The sequence below is a fragment of the Monodon monoceros genome, unplaced genomic scaffold (assembly GCF_005190385.1).
Source record: "Monodon monoceros isolate NGI ecotype Baffin Bay Population unplaced genomic scaffold, NGI_Narwhal_1 Super_Scaffold_11, whole genome shotgun sequence".
NCBI lineage: Eukaryota > Metazoa > Chordata > Mammalia > Artiodactyla > Monodontidae > Monodon > Monodon monoceros.
The window spans coordinates 140,797,010-140,807,377 of NW_021703767.1; the positions used below are offsets into that span (position 1 = coordinate 140,797,010).

Sequence of the window (10,368 nt, forward strand, 5' to 3'; positions counted from 1 at the left end):
CATATATAAAAATGAAACAAAAGTTTTGCCAAAAACTTCTACCCTGAGTGTTAATTGTTTTTGAGTTTTTTTTTTTTTTACGCAGTTTCAGGTTTATAACAAAATTGACAGCAAGATACAGAAATTCCCTATATACCCCCTCCCCTCACATGCATAGCTATTATCAGCAGAGTGGTACCTTTTTTTTTTTTTTTTAAACCAAGGATGAACTGCATTGACACATAATCACCAAAGTTCGCAGTTCACCTTAGGGCTCACTTTAGTGAAGTGAATCCTGTTGCACATTCTATGGGTTTGGACAAAAGTAGGATGACATACATCCGTCACTATAATGTCATTCAAAGTATTTTCACTGCTCATAAAAACTTCTGTCCTCTGTGTATTCATCTCCCCTCACCCCCCAAACTCTTGGCAGCCACTGATCTTTTTGTTGTCTCCATAATTTTGCCTTTTCCAGATTGGCATATACAATCTATTTTTCTTTTTCTTTTTCTTTTCCTTGAAAAGAGAGGTTTGAAGCCTTTATGTCTATAAGACCACCCATGGCCTACCCACGCATGGACTGGACAGGCTCTAGGTGGCAAACTCCCCCACTGAATACTGTAGTTTTCCTTCCAATATTGAGCCCTGTCCCACTGGTCCTGCCCAGCAGCCACGTGGAGGTTCAGGGGACACGTGTCGGGTATTTGTTCATAGGAAGGCCACAAATTTTGTGCCCCTTATCACAATGAACCCAGATTCCTGTCTTGTGTGTTGTAAACAGAACAGCCATATTTCTTCAGGCCCCCTGCTCTGAGCACACCCCAGAGAGTTGCATTTTTAATTGACTAAATTAAATCTTATTTCAAATTTTAGGAAAGAATCCTCTCATTTTTCTTCTAGGGTCTGATTTTTTTTTTTTTCCCCCTGACAGCGGAAGGTGATTCTGGAGGAAAATACGGTTTAGGAGCAGAGTGTGAGGAATCTCTGATTTATTAGTGTACTATGTGTTAGTTAACATTTCCTACTTAGCATTTCTAATTCAGGAAACAAATGGCCCCTCAGAGGACTGAAAATTTTAGCGAAGATTCTTTTTACAGTTTTGTGGGCAGGGTTAAGGAAAACAAAAAAGAGATGGGGAGGATCGAAATCCTAGCAAGAGCTGGAAGACTGTACTTCCAAGTGATGCAGGAAGCTGTCAGTGAACACAGAGGCAAGAGCTGTGAAGTGGTTCCACCAGAAAGGAGCTGCAGTGCGGAGATGAGACCTGCTTTCCCCTCTCCGCGACTGCTGGCTCCTACTCGGATGGATGAGGGGCTGGAAGCAGAGCTGGGAGATTGGGGGACAAGAGGGAGAGAGAAGCCACAGTGATTCCCTCTGCCTCTTTCAGGCTGCAGTTCCCCTTGGCGCCCCTGGTCCCAGCTGCTGCCTGGTGATACGCCCCTTCCCCACTCAGCAGTGGGAGTGGGTTCTTTCTGACGCTGGTGTCTGAGTTGCTCACTGTACCATCTTGCTGTTCAGCTCTTCCGTCACTTTTGAAACTAATCCACCACTTTCATTTTCTCCATTTGAAAAGCTAAAAATCGTTTATCTTCCCGTTTGATCCTGATACATACTTTACATTTTTAATTGCTATTTTGAGCCATGTCATATTTTTCCTTATATTGTCTGTAGTCTATACCTTCTTATCTATAGTCTATATCTTATCATCTATTTGGTATTGCTGGTGTAGAGGAATGAGTTTTTAATCTAATTTTTAAATGTTTTATACAATTTTTAAACGTTACTTTCCCTTTACAGTTATTACAAAACATTGGCTATGTTCCCCGTGTTGTACAACATCATTATAGCCTATCTTACACCCAACAGTTTGTACCTCCCCCTCACCCCCCTTTGTTGCCCCTTCCCCCTGGTAACACTAGTTTGTTCTCTATATCTGTGAATCTGCTTCTTTTTTGTTATATTCACTAGTTTGTGGAATTTTTTTAGATTCCACATACAAGTGATATCATACAGTATTTATCTTTCTCTGTCTCTTATTTCACTTAGCATGATGCCCTCTAAGCCCATCCATATTGCTGCAAATGACATTATTTTGTTCTTTTTTATGGCTGAGTAAGTATTCCACTGTATACATGTACCACATCTTCTTTATCCATTCCTCTGTTGATGGACAGTTAGGTTGTTTCCATGTCTTGGCTGCTGTAAATAGTGGTGCTGTGAACACTGGGGATGCACGTATCTTCTTCAGTTAGTGTTTTTGTTTCTTTCAGATGTATACCCAGGAGTGGGATTGCTGGATCCTATGGTAGCTCTATTTTTAGTTTTCTGAGACACCTCCATACTGTTGTCCACAGTGGCTGCACCAGTTTACATTCCCACCAACAGTGCACAAGGGTTAGAGGAATAACTGTATATCTACCAATCTGGCTGTACTCTGTCCTTAATTTAAAGGTTTATTGATTCTTCTGTGTGTTCAATGGAAATAATCATGTCTGGGAAATAATGCTTACACCTCTTATTTCTTTTGCTTTGCATATACCATTGGACAAGACTTTAAGTCCTATGTTTGATGGTCGTGGTGGCAGCATTCTTTTCCGGATTATAGTCTTTATTGGAATGTGCCTATGGTTTTTCCATTTTGGTATATTGTTTGTTACTGTTTTTTTAGATATACAGATATTTATAAATTTAGGAAGCTTCACTCTATTTCTAGTTTTCTGGGTGTTTTAATAAAAAAATAATGATAAACATTTACCATTACTTTTTCGGCATCTATTGAAGTAATCATACCGTTTTCCTTCTTTAATTCCTTACTATGGTATGTTGCACTGATAGATTTCCTGATATCAAAACTTTCTTGCATTACTGGGATAAACCCTACTTATTCATGACTTTTTTAAAAAACAATATTGTTGATGACATTAGCTAGAAGGTTTTGTTCTGTCATCTATTTAATTAACTTTGGATCCATGTTCATAAGTGAATGGGATATTTAATTTTCTTGTCAGCATGCTACCTTATTAATGTTTTCAAAATAACAGCTTTTGATTTTATTAATCTTCATGATTATTTCCGTGTTTTTTATTTCTTTAATTATTTTACTTGTTTTTATTATTGCCTTCCTTCTAGTTTCATTGGATTTTCTGTATGGCTCTTTTCCCAACTTCTTCACTGTTAATTTTAAAAAATATTTTCTGCTTTCTGCTGTATTCATTTAACAGCTATAAATTTCCTACTGCATATCACTTTAGCCCTGACCTAAAATTTTTGATAAAATGTTTATATAGTTTTCCACCTCTTAGTGATTTTAGACTTCCCTTATGATTTTTTTCCTTTGGTGGAGGGGCTAGTTAGTGGCAAGTTATTTAGTTTCTATACATATGCAGCTTTTAAATTTATTGTTTTGTTATTGTTCTCCAATTTCTTCCTAATGTTCAGATAATATAATAGATTTGGTATTAATTTTTTAAATTTAATTTTTTTCTAGCTTTAATGAGGTATTATTGACAAAAATTGTGTATACTTAGCTGTACAATGTGATTTTTAAAGTTGTACAACATGATGATTTAATATATGTATATACTGTGAAATGATTACTGCAAGCAAGTTAATTGACACATCCATGAACTCACATAGTTACCACCTTTTGTTGTTGTTGTTGAAGTATAATTAACCTAAAACACTATGTTAGTTTCAGGTGTAAAATACAGTGATTCAGTATTTCTATCCATTACAAAATGATCACCATGATATGCCTGGTTACCATCTGTCACCAAAGTTATTACAATGCTATTGACTATATTCCCCATGCTATATGTTTCATTCCTGTGACTCATTTATTTTGTAACTGGGAGTGTGTACCTCTTAATCTCTCTCACCTATTTCACTCATCCCCTCCATGTCCTGATATTAATTTTTTAAAATTTATTGAGGTTTTCATTGTGTTGCTCTACATAACTAATTTTTGTGAGTGTTCTCTATTACAAGAAATCTGTTTTCTCTCTTTCTTGGGTGTCAACTTTCATATAGATCTATACATTAGTTTTGATAGCTATTTTCCCCCTATTTTTGCTACGTTTAATTTATTTGGTTCTGAGAGAAACATGTTGAAATCTTCAATTCCAGTTCCAATTGTTGATGTATCTATTTTTCACTTTCTTTCTCTCAGTTATTCCTCTACATTTTTTGAGTCTATATTCTTAGGTGCATATGTTCATGCTTTTCCATTTTCTAGCGTATATTTTTGCTCTTTATCTTTTATGCCTTGATCTTTATTTTGTCTGATATTAACATTGCTACTTAGGCTTTCATTTGATTTGCATTCTACTTTATTAATCTTGATGTCATAAAGGTACTGTCCTATATTGGTTCTAAAAGTTTTGAAATTTTGCCTTTTATGTATAAATCATTAATCCACCTGGAATTGATTTTTATACATGGTGTGAGATAGGGATCTAACTTCACCTTTTCTCCACAGAGTCAACCATCTATTTTTTCCCCACTGATCTGAAATGTCAGCTCTGTTAAATAACAAGTTTCCACATACATGTTGTACTGGTTCTGGGATCCCTATGCAGTTCTATTTGTCTATCTTTGCACCAAATACATTGGTCTTACTTATTAGTTTTATACCGAGTCTTAATATCATGTACAGCAAGTCTTCCTAAGAGTTTTTTTTCCTCCTGAGTGTTCTTTGTGAGTACCTTGGTCCTTTGTTCTGCCATATAAGTTTTAGAAAAAGCTTGTTGAGCTACAGAAAATCTTGTTGTTTCTTTTCTGGAATGCCTCAAGCTAGCATCTTGACAATATCACATCTTCTACTCATGAACATGACTGTTTTCCTTATGTGTTGTGGTACTCTTTAATGTTATTTGCTAAATTTTCATAATTCTTTGCATACCAGGGATCACTTAGGGCACTGAGCTGGAGTCTGTTCTTGCCATCACTGCCCAATTCGTTGTAGGGCTAAAGTGATAAACACACAACGAGATGACTCCCTCTGTATAGCGTGCCTTAGTCACCTTGAGCTGCCAAAACAAAATGCCATAGACTGTGTGGCTTAAACAACAAAAACTTATTTTCTTACAGTTTTGGGGAGGCTACAAGTCCAAGATGGAGGGGCCAGCTGATTGGATTTCTGGTTAAAGCTCTCTTCCTGGCTTGCACACAGCTGCCTTCTCACTGTGTCCTCACATGGTGGGGAGGGAGAGAAGGGGAAGGAGTGAGGGATGGAGGGGGAAGGGAAGAGAGAGAAAGCTCTCCAGTGTCTCTTCTTATAAGGACACTAATCCTTTGGGATCACAGCTCCACTCTTATGACCTCATTTCAACTGAATTACCTCCATAAAAGCCCTGTCTTCAAAATTAATCACAGTGGAGGCTGGGGCTTCAACATATGAATTTGGGGGAACACAATTCAGTCCACAGCCTACCAGGCTCTCCCTCCTGTACTCTTTGTTTCTTAGGACTAGAGATAAAAGGCACCGCCCAGCTACAACCCTCCCCCAGCTGAACACCTTCCTGGTCCCCAATCCTACCATGTTCTGGCAGCTAAAGTTTCAGTACGGTTGTAAAAAATCAAAAGTTCTTCCTTTGGAAACCCTGAAAGGCAGAATCATGTAGGACAGTGCTGCTCATGTTCCTTATTGCACCAGGTCCAGCTGGGGAAAGTGGAAAAGGGATGAAGTATTTACTCCGTTCTTTCCACCCTTTTAAGCAGGAAGGGATGCTCTACCCCATGGGGCAAAGCATCAGTTGCTCACACTCTGGTTTTTCTCCATCCAGTTCCGTAGCTTTATAGTTAGGAACTCCTTCCAGACGCTGGCCTTCAGTCAGTTGTATTCATTTCCATCATGGTTGTAAGCTTTTCTAACTTCGAAGATAGTTGGAAGGCAAAGAGGCTAGCTCAACACCCTTTTAAATGGAAATGCCCAACTTTACCAGTTGTCACATGAAGTAAATTTATGTTGTTTGGCCACCAAAAAATAAAAACAGAACACCCAGGATACTGGGTGTTGAAATAGGAATTTTTATGAGTGTTTAAATAAGATCCATATTTTCAGCCATAGCTATTTTTCCTTTTTTTTGTGGGCATGTTATCAATACCACAGGCCAAATAAATGAAGAGAATCCTGTCAGAATCACGTATGATATTGAAATGGGTGTTTTTCAAGATTTTACTGTTTTTCTTTATTTATCCCGAGAGTATAGTATCAGTAGTTCGGTTAAATGCTTTCCTGAGGGTGAACTCTTTTGTGGTTTTGATCAACAGAAATTCTTTTTCAACTATATATGATATTATGTGTTGGTAATCTAATACAAAATTAATATTTCCATAGTTTCCAGTGTTGATAATAAATAATTCATACAAATATGTTTTATCTTTCATATTTTGAGGACTGAGATAGGGTTTTGCTAAACTGAAAAAAAATCCGTCTTTTTAGGGGCCAAAGTTTATCTTGATAAACTCTTGCAGCGAGGGAGGACTTGCCTTATTGTAATGATGCATATTACAGCATTTTAAGAACAAAGACTTAGCAGTCAGGCACTTCTATTTAACTTTGAGTGAATAATTAAAGATTTCTAAATGTTAGCGTTCTAAGACATAAACTGTAAATTATAATAATACCTACCTTATAGCGCTCTTTTGACACGTACAAGACTTATTTAGCATAGTGCTTGCCATAAATGGACATCCCTTAAAAGTTGGCTATTGTTAAGTATTACTGCCTTGTGAATTATACCAAAGATTCAATGAAGTTTTCTACTTATATGTCTTCTAAAACAGTATTTTCCAAACCAAATGATACTACATACTAAGAAGCTTTCTACACACTGGATCCGTAAGTAAGAAAAAAAAAAAATCTAAACGTAACTAGTTTTGATGAAGGATGTCTTGGAGGGGACTTAGAAAATCATAAAATCTCCTTGCTCCTTGAAATCTTAGAGGATGATGGCCAATCACATTGCGATCATGTTATTTTTCCTGTATTGAGAATGAAAGTTCATACAGCTTTTGGAAACAAGGCAATCAATAGCCATTTCTTAGTATTTCCATCCTAAACCAATTAGGAATACACAATATAAGCTCTTGTTAGAGATCAGTCGGAATTTTGTCCTTCTGGGAATTTCAAAGATCTAGTTCTCATCTCAAACATCTGGTTTTGACCTCAAATGACAAAATGGAAGAATTATTCCAATAAAGATATCTGCTCTCCTGTGCTAATCTAAAGAGCAACACACATCAGCTTGTTAGTATGTAGTATCATTTGGTTTGGAAGATACTGTTTTAGAAGACATCAGTCTGATTTTTTTCTTCTGCATGGGTCTCCTGACTGGAGAAGCAATGGTAGATGCACCAGGTTAGACCCACACATGAGGGCACTTTGTGCTGTGAAAGAAAGATGGATAAAGGCTTCTGGTAGCAATGTCTCCTCTCTTCTACTGCCCTGCCTGTAGGTACCTGCACCCAGACCTTTTCATCAGAAGTTGGTTTAATGATCCTCAGTGGCCATTTGATTATGCCTCATAGGGATATTCCCTCTACTCGAGGGGTTTATTAAATTATTCTTATCACTGACCACACACACTATTTTTCTGGTTAGCTGTTGCTGTATAACAAACTACCTCAAAACTTAAAACAATGACCATTTTATTTTTTCATGATTTTTGTGAGTCAGGAATTTAGGCAGGATTGGGTGGGCTGATTCTTTTTTTGTTTTTTTAATATTTATTTATTTGGCTGCGTCGGGTCTTAGTTGCAGCAAGTGGGATTTTCATTGAGGCATGTGGGATCTTTTGTTGCGGCACACAACTAGGGCTTCTCTCTAGTTGTGGTGTGCGGGCTCATTAGTTGTGGCGCGAGGGCTTAGTTGCCCTGCAGCATGTGGGATCCTAGTTCCCCAGCCAGGGATCGAACCCTTGTCCCCTGCATTGGGAGGTGGATTCTTTACCACTGGACCACCAGGGAAGTCCCTGGGTGGGCTGATTCTTGACTGGAGTCCCTCGGTGGCATTCAGCTAGTAGCTCGTCTGTTCTAGAGGGTCCAAGACATGCCAGCTGCCTTAACAGCTGGTGTAAAGCCCCTCTATGGGGTCTCTACAGTTGGGTAGATGGACTTTTTACATAGTTGATGACTTCCTTAGAATGAATGTTCCGAGAGAAGAAGATAGAAAGAGGAAAACTTCTTCTGACCTGGTCCCTGAAGTCACCCAGGATTATTTCCACCTCTTTCTATTAGTAAAAAGTGAGTCACAGACCCAGCCCAGATCTAAAGAGAGGGTGGATGAATACACAAGATCATGAATGCTGAGGACATGGTTCATTGGGTGGCTGTCATTAAAGACTAGTCTCTCTGAGAGGAGTATGGATAAAAACAGTTCTTTCAATACTGATACAATTCCAGCGATGGTTTTGTAAGCCTTTATCATTGGCACCTTGGAAACCACCTGGCTGTCCTTCTCCTTATTCAGGCTCTGTTCATGCCAGTAACCTGTACTAGTTGCTGCAGGGTATGCTGACAGTCTTCTCGGTGGGAATTTGGTTAACCTGAGTTCAAGAGCCTGACTGCCATGTGTGACTGATCAAAGAATCTAAGTTTGCAATACTGAAGCTCAGATCACCTGCTGTACTCCCAGTCCCATGAAAATCTAGCTGGAATTCTCAGCTAGCCCAGTTCATTACCATAGAGCTCTGACGCCATGTTTAATATATAACATTGCTCCAGTTTTAGACATCACTGTAATTCATATCTTAAATAATTGTTGCACAGCATCTGGAGATACTTCTGTCGTTGCTATTTATTATTGAAGTACTCTTCTTCCTGTTCTCCCTGCTTCTGTCCTTCCTCCTACAGTTTAATCTGCTAGAAATCAATATAGTTGCTTATAGTAATCTCTCATGATCCTTTGTATTTCTGCAGTGTCTGTTGTTACTTCTCCTTTTTCATTTCTAATTCTATTGATTCGAGTCTTCTCCCTTTTTTTCTTGATGAGTCTGGCTAATGGTTTGTCAATTTTGTTTATCTTCTCAAAGAACCAGCTTTTAGTTTTATTGATCTTTGCTATCGTTTCCTTCATTTCTTTTTCATTTATTTCTGATCTGATCTTTATGATTTCTTTCCTTCTGCTAACTTTGGGGGGGTTTTTTGTTCTTCTTTCTCTAATTGCTTTAGGTGTAAGGTTAAATTGTTTATTTGAGATGTTTCTTGTTTCTTGAGGTAGGATTGTATTGCTATAAACTTCCCTCTTAGAATTGCTTCTGCTGCATCCCATAGGTTTTGGGTCGTCGTGTTTTCATTGTCATTTGTTTCAAGGTATTTTTTGATTTCCTCTTTGAGAAATCAAGTGATCTTTTAAAAATCCTGCAGATCATGACAGTTCTCCGCTTGGAGACCTTCAGTGGCTGCTCTTCTTATTTAAGTAAAATCCAAAGTTCTTACAGTGATTTATGAGGCCATATGTCATCTACACCCCTTTATTCTCCTTGTTCTTATATATTTGTTCATCCATCCATTCATTCAGCAAATATTCACTTAGTACCTCCTATACGTTAGACACTGTCTCACGTGCAGGGAGTATAGCAGTGACCAAAGTGGAGAAAAATACCTGTCCTTGTGAAGTTCCCCCCTCACTCACTCTTCTTCATACACATGGCTGTCCTTGCTGTTCTGGAACATTCCAAGCACCGTCCCATCTCTGAGCCTTTGTGTTTGTTATTCTCTCTGCTTGGGAATGCTCTTCTCCTAAACATCCACATAGCTTGCTCCTTCACTTCATTTATGTTCTAATATCACATCCACAGAGTCTATGTCTTGACTATTCTATAGAAAATAGTGGCTATCCCCATACCGTATTATTTTCCCCCCTGTTGTTAATACTTATCACCATATGACACACTATCCATTTGATTCCTTGCTTTTTATGTGGCTCTTTCCACTAAAATGCAAGGTCTATAAGGACAGAGCTCAACTGTGTTGTAACTCTGTCTGAATCATAGTAAGCAATCAATAAGTGCTTGTTGAATAAATTTTGGGATTCAGTAATGTGAATTCTGTTAACAAAAAACCAAATAGCTCCTCAATAATTACACGTCTCCTTCTTGTCTGTATTTTTAATTTATCTATAGACCGTTTAGCTACAGATTAGATTACATTTGGTGATTTGAATTCCTTCTCTCAAGGTTAAATATTGAACTACAGTAGCATAAAGAAAGAGGCAGCAGAAGCCCTACTCTGTGGTTTTACAGAACAATTTAAAGCCTCATTTGTATTTCATTAAGAGAAAATATATGGAAGAAGGATCTTGATTCATCATCCTTAGATTATCCATATTTTCATATTCATGCGTCATGCTCACTCCCAATTTATTCTGTTAGGCAGTGAAGCAGC

General features: G+C 37.9%; 1 non-coding gene across 1 annotated transcript; it reads right to left on the minus strand.

Annotated features, from left to right (window-relative positions):
* Window positions 1-673: 673 nt before the first annotated feature.
* On the minus strand, window positions 674-805 carry LOC114891370. The gene has a single exon (XR_003792481.1). It is a non-coding gene; the product is annotated as a small nucleolar RNA SNORA11 (small nucleolar RNA).
* Between the last annotated feature and the right edge of the window lie 9,563 nt (window positions 806-10,368).